The sequence below is a fragment of the Oncorhynchus keta genome, unplaced genomic scaffold (genome assembly GCF_023373465.1).
Source record: "Oncorhynchus keta strain PuntledgeMale-10-30-2019 unplaced genomic scaffold, Oket_V2 Un_contig_667_pilon_pilon, whole genome shotgun sequence".
In the NCBI taxonomy this organism is placed as follows: domain Eukaryota; kingdom Metazoa; phylum Chordata; class Actinopteri; order Salmoniformes; family Salmonidae; genus Oncorhynchus; species Oncorhynchus keta.
This window is the reverse complement of record NW_026289000.1, coordinates 40,001-62,182: the sequence shown is the minus strand read 5'-3', so window position 1 is coordinate 62,182 and position 22,182 is coordinate 40,001. Positions and strand designations below refer to the sequence as shown.

At 43.6% G+C, this 22,182-nt stretch overlaps 1 pseudogene; it reads right to left on the bottom strand.

Moving 5' to 3' along the window:
• The window catches only part of LOC127926056 (potassium voltage-gated channel subfamily H member 7-like), a 54,734-nt pseudogene that overhangs the window by 13,490 nt on the left and 19,062 nt on the right, over positions 1–22,182 (bottom strand).

The window sequence follows — 22,182 nt, the reverse complement described above, 5'->3', positions numbered from 1 at the left end:
TGCCTCTCACCTTGACTGCTCAAAATTCCTCGGCCTATGCACCTATGCACGTTGTAAACTTTTAATTCATAGGCTAGGTTGTAGCAACCTTATGATGGGTACAGTATCATGTAGTAGGCTAAACCTATCCATGTTACATTGAACTGGGTGTATGGAATATGAATGACTGTCATCCAATATTCTGTAATAGAATAAGGCCATGCTCATAAAATAAAAATTATCATCCTCCCTCATCTTATACCGACTGCCAACTTTATACACATTATCAGTAGAAAAAGCAACATCCTCATCTGTTCTGGACAAAGTGGCCCTGACAGATCTTAAAGGTCAACCAGCTCTGCCATAGTGACACACCCGGACACACAGACAAACAAGCACGCAGGCAGGAGTACACACAGGCAGCCTGGTTTCCCTCCTCCCCCAAAGGGACCCACACAAGGAGGCGTCAGTGTACTGCGCACACACACTCACCATGGGGAAGACAGACAGACAGACAGACAGACAGACAGACAGACAGACAGACAGACAGACAGACAGACAGACAGACAGACAGACAGACAGACAGACAGACAGACAGACGAACGGAGCAGGCTGGAGGCCGACAGACAGGATGGTGAGGATGACCTCTAACCTGTGTGTAACTAGAGTGTATCCCTGAGCCCTGGTAAGAGAATCTGTCCCCCCGTCCCTACGGGTGATATACACCTTCACCGGTTTACTTATTAAAACAAGCCGCTTGAGTTTCAATGAATTAGATAACGTCAGACAGTAACAACAGAGCAGCGTGTACAGACACTGTGTTCTGACCTGGTGGTGTTCCGTGTGTGTGTGGGGCAGGGATAATTACCGCTCTCTACTGTATAACATTGGGGCACATGACTATTCATGTGATTATTCAATGAGATAATAGTACATCCAGCTACAGCACACTATACATCTGTAACTGTATGTACAGAACAAACACACAGAAAATACATGTCCTCTGTATGGAACCTATTCTATAGAATGGCTCACTGACATAAGCCAACATCTTGGCTTATGTCAGTGAGCACCAACGCTACTGAGCACAAGGCACATGGCCTTTCGTTACCTCTTACCTGCGTGACCTTATCGGTGACGTTGTGGGTCGGTCCTTGACCTTTGGGGCGATGATGGCTTTCTCGGAGGACGGAGGGGAGGGGCACTTCTTGTCGTTGTTGGCCTCTGAGAAGTTGAGCGTGATGAGGGATCTTGTTAATGGTGCTGTATCTGTTGAGGTGAGAGTCAGACGTGGAGCCCAGAAGACTGGATTTGATCTGGTTGAAGGGTCCTGGAGGAGAATTTAATGGAGAGAGAGGTTTGGCAATGGCTAGCGCTGTGATGCTAGGCTAGGCTAGAGCGGCAATGCTATGGTAGGCTAGTGCGGTGATGCTAGGCTAGGCTAGCAAGGTAGTGCCTGACACAGCTTGAGAATTTCACGGTATGCTAATGGTTTAAAAAGGGGACCTCAAGTGCAGTTCATGTGGTAGGTGTGTCAATAGGCTGCTGTGTCTATTTGTTATGCGTGGGAGCGTGAGTATTTTTTGCTCTTGAGTGAACTCAATTGCTGTCACAAGAAAAGTGAACAACCACAGGACAACAGTAGAAATACAACAGTCAAAAAGATCCACCCTAACCCTCTGCTTGATCCTGGTACCTTCCATTCAACAGCTGTAGAAATGACAAACTTGGTGTAATGAACAATTTTAGTGAAATAATTATGTCCACAAAGGAAATGTATACTTATATACTTATATCTCAGTCAAGGTTTTGACTCAATGACACCATATGGATATGGCTTTTGTGATTCAAACATCCACAAATACTCTATGTTACTATGCGAAAATACAGTACAACAGTGCCATAAAACCTCACCACGTTGAACAACATACACACTGTCACACATAATATCTTCTGTGGGCAATATGGAGAAGACAGGGAATGTGTCAACTGCTGATCCAAAAGAGAAGATGGAGGGATGACTCATTCTCCCATTTTCACAAACGAGTGTTGAGACTACAGTGAGTGATACTTACACACACAAAAGACATGCGCAGCTTGAATTCATGCTACAGCAGCATTGTACGGTACAGTATGTGTGCATTACAGACATATAGGAAAAGCTCAAGCCATACCCCCAGCCATCCAGGACCGAGACACTAGCGAATCAGGAGAGAGAGAGGGAGGGAGGTAGAGAGCAGCGTAAAGAGGAAGTGACCTCAGAGAGAGGGGAGGGGTCAAAGGTCAGGATAATTCTGCTGGCACTTCCTGAGTGTCATGTTACATTTATTTGAGCAACATCAGAGTGATTTTAGGTTAAAAAAATCTGGCCACTATGTTATGGTAATGAAAAATATCCTGGAAATCGGAGACATAATGTCTAAAGTTAAGAATACAAAATGATAGCGGATAACATTTATCAGATGCTCCTCCAAATGGAGTAGGTATCAGTGGAGGCTGGTGGGAGGCGCTATAGGAGGAAGGGCTCATTGTAAATGGAATATTGGAACAGTATCAAACACATCAAACATATGGAAACCATGTCTGACTCCGTTCCATTTATTCCATTCCAGCCATTACAATGAGCCCGTCCTTCTACAGCTCCTTCCACCAGCCTCCTCTGGTAGGTATTGATCCAGAATGCACTTTTAGGCTCGTAAAGAGATTGATTTCAGAGGAAAGTACAGTCATTTCATTTATTTCTGGAGGTTAAAAGGCTCTCGGATATTTGATAACATTCCATTGACATAGAATTCAGTGGAGGCTGCTTAAGGGAGGACAGATCATAATAATGTCTGGAATGGTGCAAATGGAATGGTATCAAACACATGGTTTCCATGCATTAGCATTCAACACAGGCTTATGTTGTTGTTGAATGGAAAAATCCATGCAGCAAGCAGTTCAGGCCATATACTCTATATCCGTGCTATGTTCAAGGAACGTGGGGTTGTTACCTGATATTACGACCATTGTCTGCGATTGGATAGTGTTGAGGGAGAGAGAGGGATGGGAGTAAGGTGGAGGAGAGAGGAGATTCCAGATCTGTACGTAGCTAGCTAGTGATGAGAGAGACGACCCACATAAAGCCCTATCGCCGTCACACCATTCATTATCATGAAGTAGATGTATTACAGTGTCAGCCGCTGGGGCCCTTGGAATGAGAAATGCAGATACAATGGTGTAGGGAGGGATATAAATATTAGCTGGGTACAGAGACAGGGAGATTCTGAGGCGGTACTGTACCCCTTGTTGACTGTGGGTGGAAAGGTGATCTGTGATGCAGGAGTCAGGATAGATGTGGTAATTCAGAAGTCAGGATAGATGTGGTAATTCAGGAGTCAGGAGAGATAATTCAGGAGTCAGGAGATGTGGTAATTCAGGATAGATGATGTGGTAATTCAGGAGTCAGGATAGATGTGGTAATTCAGGAGTCAGAATAGATGTGGTAATTCAGAAGTCAGGATAGATGTGGTAATTCAGGAGTCAGAATAGATGTGGTAATTCAGAGTCAGATAGATGTGATAATTCAGGAGTCAGAATAGATGTGGTAATAGATGTGTTAATTCAGGAGTCAGGATAGATGTGGTAATTCAGGAGTCAGGATAGATGTGGTAATTCAGGAGTCAGGATAGATGTGGTAATTCAGGAGTCAGGATAGATGTGGTAATTCAGGAGTCAGGATAGATGTGGTAATTCAGGAGTCAGGATAGATGTGGTAATTCAGGAGTCAGGATAGATGTGGTAATTCAGGAGTCAGGATAGATGTGGTAATTCAGGAGTCAGGATAGATGTGGTAATTCAGGAGTCAGGATAGATGTGATAATTCAGGAGTCAGGATAGATGTGTTAATTCAGGAGTCAGGATAGATGTGGTAATTCAGGAGTCAGGACAGATGTGGCACTGCCTGATGACTAAGAGTAGGTAAAGTTGAGCTGGGGGAGCTAACCTCATTCACTGATCCAAGGTCAGCTTTGATTGGTACCACATGATAACAATGGTTGGGATTGGGACCAAATCTACTGTGTAAGAACAGCAAGGCCAAATTGATTTAATATAGCATAACATCTCAGGATGAGGCGGATGGGGGAGACAAGCATTTCTGACCATGGAGGTGGTGTTGACTTACATACCTTCACTTGCATGTCGGTCCCTGAAGGCCATCTTGGAGTTGGAGCCAAAACCCTCCATGTCCTGAGCAGAGGAGGCCCTCCGGATACTACACACACTCTCCTGGACGGGTGGGGGTCAGGTCTGGGATGGAGGGGGCCAGAGGGCCCACAGTCTGGGGCTGGGCCTGGGAACCGCTTGAGGAACCAGCCTGTCCCAGAAGGGCCCCTTGGGGACGAGTGGTCCAGGGGTCCCGACACAGGGGTGGAGCAGTGGCTGGGGCCAATGAGGGCCCGCGTGTCGTTGGCGTAGGAGGGCTGCAGCTCTCCCGGGTGGGCAGTGACTGGAAGTCGCGGGTGGCCACCGACTCTTCACTGCGGCGGGCGAGTCGATTATGACTGCGTCAGGGTCCTGCTGAGGGAGGGACTGCTTACTGATGCCCAGGAGGTGTAAGGCTGGGAGCCGGAAACAAAACAATCTACCTTTCCCTGGAGAGAGAGAAAGAGATAGAGAGAGTACAATTTTTCAACAGTGACGCTTGGAATATCTCCAACAATAAGAGAAATCATTTTTACAAAACTGCGCTTTTCAGAGTGGTTCGTGATGACTTCATTTATTGCGGAGGAATTCTTCATTTGATTGTGACTAGGTAGAAACAAGTAGGGAAGATGGCGAACTGGAGGGATGCTCTGTAGCTCATGCTAATCCTCAGTTTCCAGCTCACTCCCCATGATATCAAGCAGCGAGTGCCAATATTGTTCAAAAGGAGCTAGCCAACAGTTATTTCAACAAGAGCAGCAAGATCAAAACAAATGCCTCTTATCCCAACGGCCTAGCTTCCACCTTCAGCTTCCTTCAATTATTTAGACGTTTGACGAAATAAAGCAACCGCCATTAATATATTACAGTCCCATAAAATATTAAATTACAACAGGTTTCCGATGATTGATTAATACCCTTGGAGAAAGAGATCATCTTTGTCCAAATGATGTTACTAATGAATCTGTCAATGCGTTATGAGTACAGTTTCTAGGAAGTATGAAGTGGAGGCATCTTGCGTTCAAGGACATTGGGGACCTTGTCAGAAGATCTCATTTCAAATGTATAAGATGTTCCCGGGGTGACCTAACAAATACACAGATATACAGTGGCTATACACACAAACATGCACAGGTGCACGCACACACACATACACGCACGCGCGTGTTTGAAACTACAATCCCAGTCAGAACTATGAGGCATGCGTGTTTTCTCCTCCTAGTCTGTAGAAACCATCATTAGTCTGTGCACACAGTTAACATGTTACAGTACATGTGTCGTACTGTATGTGAACACGACATCGCACCATGGCAACAGAACGTATAGTACATACATTGATTAAGCCAGATCGTGCCAGCTCAGGGCCATTGAGTCTAGTGAAGCATTCTTTCCTGGAACAAAATCCCATGTTATTACCAGTGGTCTTCTCAGCCTCATCCAAGCACCCTTACAGAAGCTACCTAACACTGAGTAATGGAAAAAAGGAAAATGGACAAAATCTGTATACTGCTGGAGACATTGACGTCTTTATTTCTGTAATTAAAACAGTACATTTTCTATTAAAAACTGAAAACATAAGTGAAGAATTTCATAAAATAACAGAACATCCAAAAGTAATTTTCCTGATGAAGTATTACTTTACTCTATAAATCTAAAAGCGAATACAAAAAACAAGCATAAACTATGAAAAAGAAAATACTCTCCGCTCCATATCCCTCTTGATATTTGGGCTTTAGTGAGATAACGTGCCTGCTACATGACATTTCAGAGGTTGAATTGTTAAAGGCAGTGTGGGGAATAGCAGAGATGATTGACAATGTTCAGCAGGCGTTCTTTTTGTTGTGCCCTTAGCTCGTCTTTCTTTGTTGACACTCATGACGAGGAGTAGAAAACCAGTTTTCGACACTGTCATGTGTACACTTGGGTCACTTACTTTGAAGGTGTTACTTTCACACCAACTAGATTCCAATAAAAATCAACACATATTCCAGTGCATCTGGTTCTTATTATTTTCATTTGTCAATGGTTTAATTGTATCTGTCCCTATCAAATAAATGAATGAAGAAGTGCATAATCAATATATTAATGGAAATATAGGAAAGACAACACATCTACCTCACCATAAGCATATCCACTTTCATGCCCCCCACACACACAATTTCAAAAGGATAAAAACCTACAGGCTAAGAATCCCTTAATTGGATAGAAAATGAAGCATGCCAAATAATATACCAATGTATTTGTGGCAAAAAGAATATATGCATTGGCCTGTTATAATTTTTAAAGGTGACACTAGGAATGATGCTCCTTGCCGTGCTGAGTTCCACTGTAGCCCTTTCCTGCAGTCAAATGACCAAATGGCCCTTTAGTGGCCTCATGGGCAAAAATGTTATTAATATTTTCATAATTTCATAACTCGTAAACATTATTTTTTTAAACAGCCGAAAATCTGGTGTTTCTATGTCAAACAGTTTTGTTATTTTTCAGTCTTCTGTGATGTGTAATATTGGGATGCAAACTCAAAATGTAATACATTTCAACTCTATATCTGACACGGTACAGGTGCAAGAAAGCAAAGGTAACTGAACTAAATGACTATCGCCCCGTAGCACTCATTTCATCATGAAGTACTTTGAGAGACTAGCCAAGGATCATATCACCTCTGCCTTACCTGACATCCTAGACCCACTTCAATTTGCTTACCGCCCCAATAGATCCACAGACAATGCAATCACCATCGCACTGGACACTGCCCTATCCCATCTGGACAAGAGGAATACCTATGGGCAATGTTGTTCATTGACTATAGCTCAGCATTCAACACCATAGTAGCCTCCAAGCACACCATTAAGCTTTAGGCCCTGGTCTGTACCCCGCCCTGTGCAACTGGGTCATGGACTTCCTGATGGGCCGCCCCAAGGTGGTGAAGATAGGAAACAACACCTCTACTTCTCTGATCCTCAAATCTGGGGCCCACAGGGGCGTGCTCAGCCCCTCCTGTACTCCCTGTTCACCCCCGCTGACTGTGTGGCCATGCACGCTTCCCAACTCAATCATCAAGTTTGCAGATGACACAACGGTAGTAGGCCTGATTACCAACAATGATGAGACAGCCTACAGGGAGGAGGTGAAGGCCCTGGGAGTGTGGTGCCAGGAAAATAACCTCACTCTCTACGTCAACAAAACAAAGGAGCTGATCGTGGACTTCAGAAACAGCAGAGGGCACCCTCTATCCACATCGACGGGGGGCCACAGTGGAGAAGGTGGTAAACTTCAAGTTCCTTGGCGTACACATCACTGACAGACAATGTGGTGAAGAAGGCGCAACAGCTCTTCTTCAACCTCAGGAGGCTGAATAAATTTGTCTGAGCACCTAAAACCCTCACAAACCTTTGCAGATGCACAATTGAGAGCATCCTGTCGGGCTGTATCACCGCCTGGTACGGCAACTGCACCGCCCGCAACCGCAGGGCTCTCAGAGGAGTGGTGTGGTCTGTCCAACACATCACCAGGGGCAAACTACCTGCCCTCCAGGACACCTGCAGCACCCGATGTCACAGGAATGGCAAAGGATCATCAAGGACAAGAACCACCTGAGCCACTGCCTGTTCACTATTATCCAGAAGGCAAGGTCAGTACAGGTGCATCAAGCTGGGACCGAGAAAAACAGCTTCTATCTCAAGGCCATCAGACTGTTAAATTGCCATCACAGGCACATTAGAGGCTGCTGCCCTATATACATAGACTTGAAATCACTGGCCACTTTAATAATGGAACACTAGTCACTTTAATAATGTTTACATTTTGCATTACTCATCTCATATGTACAGTTGAAGTTGGAAGTTTACATACACTTATGTTGGAGTCATCAAAACTTGTTTTTCAACCACTCCACATATTTCTTGTTAACAAACTATAGTTTTGGCAAGTCGGTTAGGACATCTACTTTGTGCATGACACAAGTAATTTTTTCCAACAATTGTTTACAGACAGATTATTTCAATTATAATTCACTGTATCACAATTCCAGTGGGTCAGAAGTTTACATAAACTAAGTTGACTGTGCCTTTAAACAGCTTGGAAAATTCAAGGAAATTATGTCATGACTTTAGAAACTTCTGATAGGCTAATTGACATAATTTCAGTCAATTGGGGTGTACCTGCGGATGTATTTCAAGGCCTAACTTCAAACTCAGTACCTCTTTGCTTGACATCATGGGAAAATCAAGACATCAGCCAGGACCTCAGAAAAAATAGTAGACCTCCACAAGTCTGGTTAATTCTTGGGAGCAATTTCCAAACGCCTGAAGGTTCCATGTTCATCTGTACGAACAATAGTACGCAAGTATAAATACCATGGGACCACAGCTGTCATACCGCTCAGGAAGGAGACACGTTCTGTCTCCTAGAGATGAAATACTTTGGTGTGAAAAGTGCAAATCAATCCCAGAACAACAGCAAAGGACCTTGTGAAGATGCTGGAGGAAACAGGTACAAAGTATATTTATCCACAGTAAAACGAGTCCTATATCATCATAACATGAAAGGCCGCTCAGCAAGGAAGAAGCCACCACTTCAAACCGCCATAAAAAAGCCAGACTACGGTTTGCAACTGCACAGGGGTAACAAAGATCATACTTTTGTAGAAATGGCCTCTGGTCTGATGAAACAAAATATAACTGTTTGGCCATAATGACCATCGTTATGTGGAGGAAAAAGGGGATGCTTGCAAGCTGAAGAACACCATCTCAACCATGAAGCACGGGGGTTTCAGCATCCTGTTGTGTGGGTGCTTTGCTGCAGGAGGACTGGTACACTTCACAAAACAGATGGCATCATGAGGACGGGAAATTTATGTGGATATATTGAAGCAACATCTCAAGACATCAGTCAGGAAGTTAAAAGCTTGGTGGGTCTTCCAAATGGACAATGACCCCAAGCATACTTCCACAAAGTTGTGGCAAATGGCTTAAGGACAACAAAGTCAAGGTATTGGAGTGGCCATCACAAAGCCTGACCTCAATCCTACAGAAAATGTGTGGGCAGAACTGGAGGCCTACAAACCTGACTCAGTTACACCAGCTCTTTCAGGAGGAATGGGCCAAAATTCACCCAACTTATTGTGGGAAGCTTGTGGAAGGCTACCCCCAAAATGTTTTGACCCAAGTTAAACAATTTAAAGGCAATGCTACCAAATACTAATTGAGTATATGTAAACTGGGAATGTGATGAAATAAATAAAAGCTGAAATAAATCATTCTCTCTACTACTACTACAACTACATTTCACATTCTTAAAATAAAGTGGTGATCCTAACTGACCTAAGACAGGGCATTTTTACTTGGATTAAATGTCAGGAATTATGAAAACTGAGTTTAAATCTATTTGGGTAATGTGTATTTAAACTTCTGACTTCAACTGTATTTTTTTATTATATTCTACTGTATCTTAGTCTATGCCACTCTGACATTTCTCGTCCAAATATTTATATATTCTTAATTCCATTCCTTTACTTAGATGTGTGTGCATTGTGTGTATTGTTGTCAAATGGTTAGATATTACTTGTTAGATATTACTGCACTGTTGGAGCTAGAAATATAAGCATTTCGCTACACCCGCAATAACATCTGTTAAACACGTGTATGTGACCAATAACATTTGAGTTGGTTTGATTTGGGTCTTATTTTATTTAAAACCATAACCATGTGTGTGAGGTATATACTTTTGTTTCAAAGTAGATTTGTTTAAGACTAACAAGAATCACTCTGTGTGGCCCTGATTTAGCCCACTGGAGTAGAACTACAGGCAGGGAGCATGGCACTCTCTCTGCAAACACACACAGATAACACTGCACAGCAGCCAGTGCATGCACAAACACCATCCCCCGCGTTGCTATGATACCAGCTAGTCGTAATATTTGCATTGAATATTAAATAGAACTCAGATCCCCCAGTCCTGAAGTGAAATGGTGACTTTATAATGAAATAATAATTTGGATGAAGTAAAAGAGAGAGGGATATCTAGAGATATGGTTCCAATCTCGCCGAGGCAGAATAGAAAGCATTCAAAAAATGGATCTCCTCCCTCAAGCTGTGATTCTGCTGAAGATGGATGGTTTGAAGTGGATATGCAGCCATGCAGTTTAGGTGCTTAGTGCACTCATTCTGATTTCCATAAAGCCTCTCCTTTTTGGAGGATGTACATTGCCCCTTGGTTTCAGACCCCTTGGGTTTCGTCACATTTTTATTGTGTTACAAAGTGGGATTCAAATGGATTACATTTTTGGTCAACAATCTATACAAAATACTCTGTAATGTCAAAGTGGAAGACAAATTCGATTTTTTGGGGGACTAATAAAAACATAATAAATTAAACATAAGTACTCATCTCCCTGAGTCCATACATGTTAGAACATCTTTGGCATTTATTACCGCTGTGAGCCTTATTGGGTAAGTCTCGAAGAGCTTCACACCTGGATTGTGCATTATTTGCCTACTATTATTTTCAAAATTCTTCCATCTCTGTCAAGATGTTGGAGATCATGGCTAGACAGCTATTTCCAAGTCTTGACATAGTATTTAAAAACTGTCTGGCCACTTGGGAACATTCATTGTCTTCTTGGTAAGCAACACAGTGTAGGCCTTGTGTTGTAGGTTATTGTTATGCCAGTCTCTGGTGTACCAGCCGTCTGAAGAAGGTTTTGCTCTTGGACTTTGCTTGTGCTAGCCCTATCCGTTTCTTTTTATCCTGAAAAACTCCCCAGTATTTACCGATGTCAAGCATACCCATACCAATATTCAGCCACCACCATGCTTGAAAATTAGATAGGAATTACTCAGTGATGTGTTGTGTTGGATATGTTACAAACATAAGGCTTTGTATTTAAGCTTAAAAGTGTATTCCTTTGCCATGTTGTCTTACTTTAGTGCCTTTTTGCATACAAGATGCAAGTTTTGGAATATTAAAATTGTGTATATTTATGTTATTCTTTTGGAGTCACTACAATGTTGATCCATCCTCAGTTTTCTCCCATCAAAGCCATTGAACTCTGTATCAGTTTTACAATCACCAATGGCCTCATGGTAACATCCCTGAGCAGTCTTATTCCTGTCTTGCAGCTCAGTCTTTGTAGTTGAATCTGTGCTTGATATGCAATACTTGACGTAGGGATTTTACAGATGGTGTATGTACAGTATGGGGCACAGAGGAAGGGTTAGTCATTTCAAAAATCATGTCAACCCCTATTTCACACAGAGTGAGTTCTTACAAATTTTATGTGATTTGTTAAGCAGAATTTTACTCCTGAACTCATTTAGGCTTGCCTGAACAAAGGGGCTGAATACTTATTGCATCGACTATATTTTATATTTAGTTTCCACTGAGCTAACCCGGACGCTTATAAGAAATCCCGCTATGCCCTCTGACAAACCATCGAACAGGCAAAGCGTCCATACAGGATTAAGATTGAATCCTACTACACCAGCTCCGGTGCTAGTCGGACTACAAAGGGAAGCACAGCCGCGAGACGATGAGCTAAATGACGAGGCTAAATGGCTTCTATGTGCGCTTTGAGGCAAGCAACACAGAAGCATGCATGAGAACACCAGCTGTTCCGGGTGACTGTGTGAACACGCTCTCCTTAGCCGTTGTGAGTAAAACCTTTAAACAGGTCAACATTCACAAGGCTGCAGGGCCAGATGGATTACTAGGATGTGTACTCTGAGCATGCGGCAACTGGCAAGTGTCTTCACTAACATTTTCAACTTGTCAACGGACCGAGTCTTCAATACCTACATGTTTCAAGCAGACCACCTTAGTCCCTGTGCCAAGAACAGCAAGGTAACCTGCCTAAATGATTACCGACCCGCAGCACTCACGTCTGTAGCCATGTCCTTTGAAAGGGTGGTAATGACTCACATCAACGCCATTATCCCAGAAACCCTAGACCCACCCCAATTTGCATATCGCCCCAAAATATCCTTTGATGACGCAAACTCTATTGCACTCCATACTGCCCTTTCCCACCAAGAAAAAAGGAACACCTATGTGAGAATGCTATTCATTGACTACAGCTCAGCGTTCAACACCATAGTGCCCACATAGCTCATCCCTAAGCTAAGGACCCTGAGACTAAACACCTCCATCTACAACTGGATCCTGGACTTCCTGACGGGCCGCCCCAGGGAGTAAGGGTAGGTAACAACACATCCCCCACACTGATCCTCAACACAGATGAGAGGGTGTCAGGTAGCCTAGTGGTTAGAGTGTTGGACTAGTAACCAAAATGTGGCAAGATCGAATCCCTGAGCTGACAAGGTAAAAATCTGTTGTTCTGCCACTGAACAAGGCAGTTAACCCACTGTTCCTAGGCTGTCATTGAAAATAAGAGTCTGTTCTTAACTGACTTACCTAGTTAAATAAAGGTTCAATAAAAATATATCTCCACCAATAACCTTTTTGGAACCCTTTTTCTAAGAGTGTAGAAGTCAATGTCTTCAGAAGCACCCCAGGGTGAATGACTAGTACTTCAACATCACATGGATATGCCCATAACATTGAATGACCGCCCTGTACCTTCGCTCCTCTCAACAAGTAATGGAAACATTTCCTTGACATCTCCACCCTTACGACACAAAGCCAAAGAGACACGACTGACCACCGGCAATACATTCTATTGGCTCTCAAACCATCCAAACATCAATGCCATTATTGGGTCCATACCAAGCACCATTTCCAGCAACCCTAATCAAAACAAAGAGAAACCGACTAAGACGGGGTGTGAAATTAGACTATGGTTGACCAACACACCACAAAGCAGCAATACATACTGTAGCAGCAGCACCTAATGCATGGCCGAGCACTCCCTGGGTCAAGCTAAGGCCACAGCATCATTCTCTCTGACTCCCTCGCTGAGCCCGTACGTCATTTGTGTGCATGGGGCTTAATCAATGTTCACGTAGGAGCATTTCTGCATGGCTAACCCGACGTAAGCAGGTGGAAAAGAAACGCCTGAACTGCTTTTCTTTCTTTCTGGCAGGTCAAGAAAAAAATGACTGTCGGGGGAGGTTCTTTTCTGCACTGTTGAACCAATCCAGTAAATGGGGAGGAGTTAAGATGGAGCGTTCCCTTGTTAACTTGTGAAAGCGGAAGACGTATCACAGGCTCTCTTTCCATTGCATCCGGTTGTTGCCCTAAACCACAGAGGGTGATGCGTAACAGAATTCTGTATTGGACCAGGTCTAATTGTGGTCTTTAATTATGCAGGGACCGCTATGAGTCATGACCATCATCTATATGCTAACAGAAGAAAAGGAACAATTCTTCTGGAGGAATGAGAAAAAATGGTGTCCTGAAATGTGCAAGGGCTAAATGTTCCAACCTAAATCGCCAAAGTGCGAAAACGATAATCTCCTGTACCAGTTTAAAGAGGCTTTTAGAGAAGGAGAGAGCCAAGGTAGGTGAGCAGAGCAAGACTCCACCTTGTAAATGAATCAGTCTGACAGCATTCACACTGCCAAGCTGTTTAGAATGCATGTTTTTAGGCCTGAATCGTTGTTTTCATGCTCCGTTCAATTATGGGATTGCCCGCCCCACACTTTTGGCAGAGGTGCTTTTGTGGAACTGGGAGTGAGACCCTTATAAGAACAGCCGATATAAAAATATTCTTTCTCCAAAATTATATTTCTCCTTTCTGAACCGACATACATAAAATAAATCAAAATACTAGAGAGCATAACAGAGCTACAGAGGATCAATAGCGTCTAACAAATAGCTGGGGATTACGTTTTATCACAAGCACTTACAGTTGGGAAGGCTGCAATTTGGGCTGCACGTGTGCCAAATACAGAACAGCTTGTTGCGTTGTGGCCAAAATCCTCCTTTGAAGGATTTTGGAACCTCTTACCCTGGCACTTGACTGTTAAACTAATGGGTACACAAGCAATGGCTGCCAGTCCTGACTTGAATGGGAACTGCCATCTATGGATTATATTTCTATGGTTGGTCGCAGCTGTAAATGAGCCTTTTGCAAATTTCAAAATACTTAATTTCAAAATTTGAAAGCAAATGCCTACTGCTGAAAAGAAGACTAATCTGAAGCTAACAAAAAAAAACCATTTTCAACAATTAAGTGATTCTGAGAAAACAGAGCTATTTTTCAAAGTAGCTTATCTGAGAAATTGATACGAGAGCATAGGCCATCACAGATGAGTAGCCAATGCTTAATCTTTATAATTGGAAACAGTGCCTTAGGCACCTTGACTTTTCCACATTTTGTTACATTACAGCCTTATTTTAAAATGTATATATATTTTTAAATCATTAAAAATCTACACACAATATCCCATAACGACAAAGCAAAAACAGGTTTTTAGACTCTTTGTGTCACGCTCTGGTCGTAGTATTTTGTGTTTTTCTTCATGTATTTGGTCAGGCCAGGGTGTGACATGGGTTTTTGTATGTGGTGTGTAGATAGTGGGATTGCAGCTTAGTGGGGTGTTCTAGGTTAGTCTATGGCTGTCTGAAGTGGTTCTCAATCAGAGGCAGGTGTTTATCGTTGTCTCTGATTGGGAACCATATTTAGGCAGCCATATTCTTTGGTTGTATTGTGGGTGATTGTCCTGAGTGTCTTGATGTCCTTGTGCTATGTTAGTTGACACAAGTATAGGCTGTTTTCGTTTCGTTTATTGTTTTGTAGTGTTTGTGTTTATTCGTGTTTACGTTTTTTGATTAAACATGGATCGCAATATACACGCTGCAGTTTGGTCTGACTCTCCTTCACCATATGAAAACCGTGACACTTTGACCTGAATACCAAGCGTCACGTCTGGAGAAAACCTGACACCATCCCTACGGTGAAGCATGGTGGTGGTGGCAGCATCATGCTATGGGGATGTTTATCAGAAGCAAGGACTGGGAGACTAGTCAGGATCGAGGCAAAATGAACAGAGCAAAGTACAGAGAGATCCTTAATGCACCAGAGTGCTCAGGACCTCAGACTGGGATGAAGTTTCAGAATGTCCTTGAGTGCCCCAGTCAGAGCCCGGACTTGAACCCGATCGAACATATCTGGAGAGACCTGAAAATAGCTGTGCAGCAATGCTCCCCATCCAACCTGACAGAGCTCGAGAGGATCTGCAGAGAAGAATGAGAGAAACTCCCAAATACAGGTGTGCCAAGCTTGTAGCATCCTACCCAAGAAGACTCGAGGATGTAATCACTGCCAAAGGTGCTTCAACAAAGTACTGAGTAAAGGGTCTGAATACTTATGTAAATGTGATATTTCATTTTTATTTATTTTTCTTCTAAATGAACAAAAAATGTCTAAAACCTGTTTTAAGCTTTGTCATTATGGGGTATTGTGTGTAGCTTGATGAGGGACGTTTAAAAAATATATATTTTAGAATAAGCCTGTAACCTTATAAAATGTGGAAAAAGTCAAGGGTTCTGAATACTTTCCGAAGGCACTGTATATCAGGGTTTCCGTTAGGAAAATCTGTCGCAGGACAAGTGACTGGGAAGATTTGAATTTATCGGACATTTGATACATTTACCGGTCAATCATTTGCAATGGTTGCGTAACCGATTAGGGCATCCACCCACGCAGCCAGCACCATCAACAAACAAGGGATTTTGGTCAAATGAGTTACATTTACATGTCCCTAAAAACAGTCTATGACAAAAACACTATTCCTTGTGTTCTGATGTGTAGCATGTGCAACACTTTATAGCCTATTGTTTAATAGAGAGAGAGACAGAGAGAGAGAATGCTATGACACCAGTCAGTCAGCGGTGCACACTGCCTTCATGTCTTAGGCCTACAGTATAATAAGCTAATAACCACACAGACGTTTCTAAACTTTATTAAGGTCATATCAAAAGTGCAGTAAGTCAGGCCATCGTTTATAGGCACATCATACAGTTGGAACTTCATTTGGCCAAAGAAAATAACTCGACGGAATGAACCAAAAACCTTGTGAACTGATTTAAACCACAAACATTATTGAACAGGCTATATTGCAGCATTTTCAAAGAAAACCTAGTGCCTTCCGTAACCAACAAATTAAAGCAATATATATTTTACAAATGGCTTACTTATAACCTATCTTATACTAAATACGGAGCATACATTTAAAAAGACAGATCGAACTAAATTTATCCAAAGGAAATGTTTCAACAGAATGAAACAAAACATTTAGCATATTTAAAGAAGAGGTTTAGATGAATAAATATGCCTACTATAATAACAATGATATACAATAATAATAATAATAAACAAATAATTATAGATATGAAAAAAATAATTGAAGTTCCAAAATTGCTTCCTACAGTACCTGAATAGTGAGGTGTTTTGTGTTCTGCTAATATCATGTAAATTATGTAGAACTGCATGAAATGCGCTTTTATAAAGGCTGCTAAAACAAATTCTCCATGTGTGGAAATCCTAAAAACCTGTCTACTACGCAAATACGATTATAGAAACACGCAAACACTCTCTCTCTCTCTCTCTCTCTCTCTCTCTCTCTCTCTCTCTCTCTCTCTCTCGCACTAAAGCCTATAAGGGCCTCCAATTACTCTGATCTAAGGAATGACCTCTCTCTGGGTCTGTGGGGCCATTTTACATGTCAATGCCTGTAGAGGAAGCAATGAGAGCAAGTACAGCACCACTGGGAAGCATTAGAGAGAGACAGCCCTGCCAAGCCGAGGAATAACTGTGGGTGAACAGTAGTTCACAAGGTCGAGTGAGCGGTGAACACATGGTGGGACTACTGTAGATCTGGGGATGACAAAAAACAAAGGCCAAGTGTCTTTCATACAAACCGGACATTTGATTTTGTTAATCTACACCAGACGCGTTAAGTAACACGTCGGTTAAAATATGAAAACTGTAACCCAACTATATTAATTTGGGGCCATGTCAAAACATTTAGCTAGTTGCTGTAGCATATGAACATTGGGTAGATACAAACATTATTGGGCACAGACAACAGTACAAAGGGCAAGAAGGTAGAGATAACAATGCATCACGCAAAGTAGCCACAACTGTCAGTAAGAGTGTCCATGATTGAGTCTTTGACTGAAGAAATTGAGGTAAAACTGTCCCGTTTGTGACACGGGTGTCGTAAGAAGTAGACCAAAGCACAGCGTGGTGAGCGTACATTTTATTTTTATTTGAATAATGTCTCCAACAAAAACAATAAACAATACAAAATGACCGTGAAGCTTACAGGGGTATAGTGCCACTAACAAAAGTCAACTACCCACAATCAAAGGAGGAAAAAAGGGCTACCTAAGTATGATTCCCAATCAGAGACAACGATAGACAGCTGTCCCTGATTAAGAACCATACCCGGCCAGAACATAGAAACAAAGAAACATAGAAAACAAAACATAGAATGCCCACCCCACATCACACTCTGACCTAACCAAATAGAGAAATAAAACAGATCTCTAAGGTCAGGGCGTGACAGTACCCCCCCCCCAAAGTTGCAGACTCCGGCCGCAAAACCTGAACCTATAGGGGAGGGTCCGGGTGGGAATCTATCCGCGGTGGTGGCTCTGGTGTGGGACGTAGACCCTGCTCCACCTCTGGCTCACCCCGCTTTGGTGGCACCTCTGGTGTGGGGATCATCGCCGCCGACCCCGGACTGGGGGCCCTCTCTACGGGCCCCGGACTGGGGACCCTCGCTGCTGGCCCCGGCCGGACTGGGGACCCTCGCTGCAGGCCCCGGACTGGGCACCCTGGTTGCAGGCCCTGGACTGGGCACTCTTGTTGCCCAGTCCAGATCATCACTGGAGACTTCGTGCCATGGGTCATCACTGGAAGCTTCGTGCCATGGATCATCACTGAAGGCTTCTTGCCATGGATCATCACTGGACTGGAGAGACACACAGGAGGCCTGGCTCTGGGAGCGGGCATAGGATACACTGGGCCGTGGAGGCGCACTGGAGGTCTTGAGCGTAGAGCCTGCACAACCTGTCCTGGCTGGATGGTGACTTTGGCCCGGCATGTGCGGAGCGCAGGCACACCACGCACTGGTCTGTGCATACGTACCGGAGACACAGTGCGCAGAGCCGGCGCAGGATATCCTGGGCCGTAGACGAGCCCTTTACCAGCTGCCTCCGCCTTCCTGGCTGCTTCCACCTGTTCCCATGGAAGGCGATCCCTTCCGGCCAGGATCTCCTCCCATGTCCAGGATCCTTTGCTGTCCAGAATGTCATCCCATGTCCAGTCCTCCTTTTTACCAAGCTGCTTGGTCCTTTTGTGGTGGGTAGTTCTGTCACGGGTGTCGTAAGAAGTAGACCAAAGTGCAGCGTGGTGAGCGTGCATTTTCTTTTTATTTGAATAATTGAATAAGACAGCTGTCCATGATTGAGAACATACCCGACCAGAACATAGAAACAAAGAAACATAGAATGCCCACCCCACATCACACCCTGACCTAAACAAATAGAGAAATAAAACGGCTCTCTAAGGTCAGGGCGTGACAGTTTGATTGTTTGTTGCAGCTCGTTGCAGTCACTAGCTACAGCGAACTGAAAGAGGAGTGACCCAGGGATGTGTGTGCTTTGGGGACCTTTAACAGAATGTGACTGGCAGAACGGGTGTTGTATGTGGAGGATGAGTGCTGCAGTAGATATCTCAGATAGGGAGTGAGGCCTAAGAGGGTTTTATAAATAAACATTAACCAGTGGGTCTTGCGGCGGGTATGCAGAGATGACCAGTTTATAGAAGAGTATAGAGTGCAGTGATGTGTCCTATAAGGAGCATTGGTGGCAAATCTGATGGCCGTACGGTAAAGAACATCTCGCCTCTCGAGAGCACCCTTACCTGCCGATCTATAAATCACATCGCCGTAATCTGGCATGGGTAGGATCTGAATCAGGGTTAGTTTTCATAATGTCTTGTAGCATACTCACTTCAGCACCTGGCTTTAAACTAGCCGAGGGGAAACGGTATGAAACTGTACTCATTAAGGGAACTTGAAAGACTTGAAAGAGTAAAGTTCCATTCCATTGTTTAGTTTTCCTTCGGATATACTACTGTGTTGCTCCTGTACAGCCACTACACTGCGTGTAGAGTGACAGAGACATTCAGTCCCTTTTCTGGTAAAGTTTCATTTAAATGTAGGGTTTTAGCCGACTGAGCTAAAGCCTAGGTGTTGACAGGTTACTCACTTGGTTCAGCTTTGGCAGGAGACGTGTGGTTGAGTCCCTCCAGAGAGTCACTGCTGTCCTCCTCTAGGATGTAGTCAAAGTTGAGGATGAACATCATGACCATGCCCTCCTCGTTCTTCACTGGGATGATGTGGGTGTTACACAGGAAGTCAGAGCCTACGGGACAGGAAAAAGAGACACAGGTTTCACACTAGAGTTGATGCTCATTGACATTTAGATATCTTTGTCCAAATAGGATGGTTTAGATAAAGGAAGGTGGGGATAAAAGAGAACAAATGGAAAGGTCAAGAGAGAAATGTTTCTGGTGTGTGATCTCAAATATGTGATCTCAAATTTTGAAAAAACGTCCTCATTTGGCAAACATTGTGTTATTCCAAACTAAAGGCATTTAGTAATAAGCCCTATATGAATTAATCAATTATTATCAGAAGTATGTTGAGGCTGGTAAAACATTATCACTGTTAACATTATACTATTATAGATTCTCATTGTCAAATGCATTCAGTCTTCCTCCCTGATTCTTAGTCCTTCCTGTGGATGAGTGATCACTAAAACCCCAAAATGGATTGTGTTAATACCAATTATGGTTCACTGCAATCAACCTAATCCCTGTCTCATTAACAACATTTAAGTCATCGCCGGGACTCAAATAAACGAGACGATGTCATCCCTTAAAGTGTAATTAACATGTGTTAATGTTCCCCTTCATCACAAGGCAGCATTCCCACCAAGAGTTAGTGGTGGTGTGTGATCGAAGCCCAGTGGGCAGGATATGGCCGGCGCATCCCGTATGAAAAGGAAAACGATGCACTTAAAACACTCTGGGTTAAATTGAGATTGAAATGGCAGACAATAACACTAAAATAGTCCCACAGGTGTATTTCAAGCACACTGAAAACCCTGAATGTGCATTGCAAATGATAAGCCATGCAGGACCTGTACGCTTTTGCATTGGCCACAGTGTCAAAATGAATGAGGGACACTGAGAGATGAGAGTGAAGACAAATAGATTTTGTTCAACATATCCTCTGCCTACAATGGAGGTGGAACCTCTGTCATTACTGTGATGGCCTGTGTCATATGTTTTATATATAGATCACATGGCATCTCTTCTCTTAAAGTGCTTCTCTCTCATGCAGATCAAAGTCTTGCTGTCACCGCCAGCCTATTAATAGCTCGGCATGGTCCCATGGGACAACCAGCCCTGCCAGTTTTACACCATGAAAAACACACATTACCGCCATGAAACACACACATTTACATTTCAGCAGACTCTTATTCAGAGCGACTCACGGTAGTGAGTGCATACGTTCTAATACTGGTCCCTGTGGGAATCGATCCCACAACCCTGGTGCTGCAAGTGCCATGCTCTACCAACTGAGCTACAAACACATACACACTTACCACACCAACAAACACACACTTACCACACCAACAAACACACACTTACAACACACACACACACACACACACACACACACACACACACACACACACACACACACACACACACACACACACACACACACACACACACACACACTTACAACACACACACACACAAACATAGACACACACTTACCACACCAACAAACACACACTTACAACACACACACTTACCACACCAACAAACACACACTTACAACACACACACACACACACAAAACATAGACACACACTTACCACACCAACAAACACACACTTACAACACACAAACACACAAACATAGTCACACACTTACCACACCAACAAACACACACTTACAACACACACACACACACACACACACACACACACACACACACACACACACACACACACACACACACACACACACACACACACACACACACACACTTACAACACACACACACACACAAACATAGACACACACTTACCACACCAACAAACACACACACTTACAACACACACACTTACCACACCAACAAACACACACTTACAACACACACACACACACACAAAACATAGACACACACTTACCACACCAACAAACACACACTTACAACACACAAACACACAAACATAGTCACACACTTACCACACCAACAAACACACACTTACAACACACACACACACACACACACACACACACACACACACACACACACACACACACACACACACACACACACACACACACACACACACACTTACCACACCAACAAACACACACTTACAACACACACACACACAAAACATAGACACACACTTACAACACACACACACACACACAAACATATACACACACTTACCACACCAACAAACACACTCTTACAACACACACACTACCCTGCCTCCACCAGCGACCGACCAACTGTCCGTTTGTCCTCCCCTCACTGGGGCTTCATAATCTATTTGGGGCCCCAGAATTCTATAGGCCCTAATAGTAAGTCAGTGCCAGCAATATTGGACAGAGCCATAAATTAAAGGGGGAACAGGATTTACTGTTATTTCGGCGGGTAGCGTTTGTACAGTATAAATGAATGTGTATGAAGATGGGTGTGTCTGGAGGCTGGGGTGTGTGTGGAGGCTGGGGTGTGTATTGAAGCTGGGGTGTTACGGAGGCTGGGGTGTGTATGGAGACTGGGGTGTGTGTGGAGGATGGGGTGTGTATGGAGGCCGGGGTGTGTATGGAGGCCGGGGTGTGTGTGGAGGCTGGGGTGTGTGTGTCTGTTGGCTGAGGTGGTATGGACGCTGGGGTGTGTGGAAGCTGGGGTGTGTGTGGAGGCTGGGGTGTGTGTGGAGGCTGGGGTGTGTGTGGAAGCTGGGGTGTGTGTGGGAAGCTGGGGTGTGTGTGGAGGCTGGGGTGTGTGTGGAGGC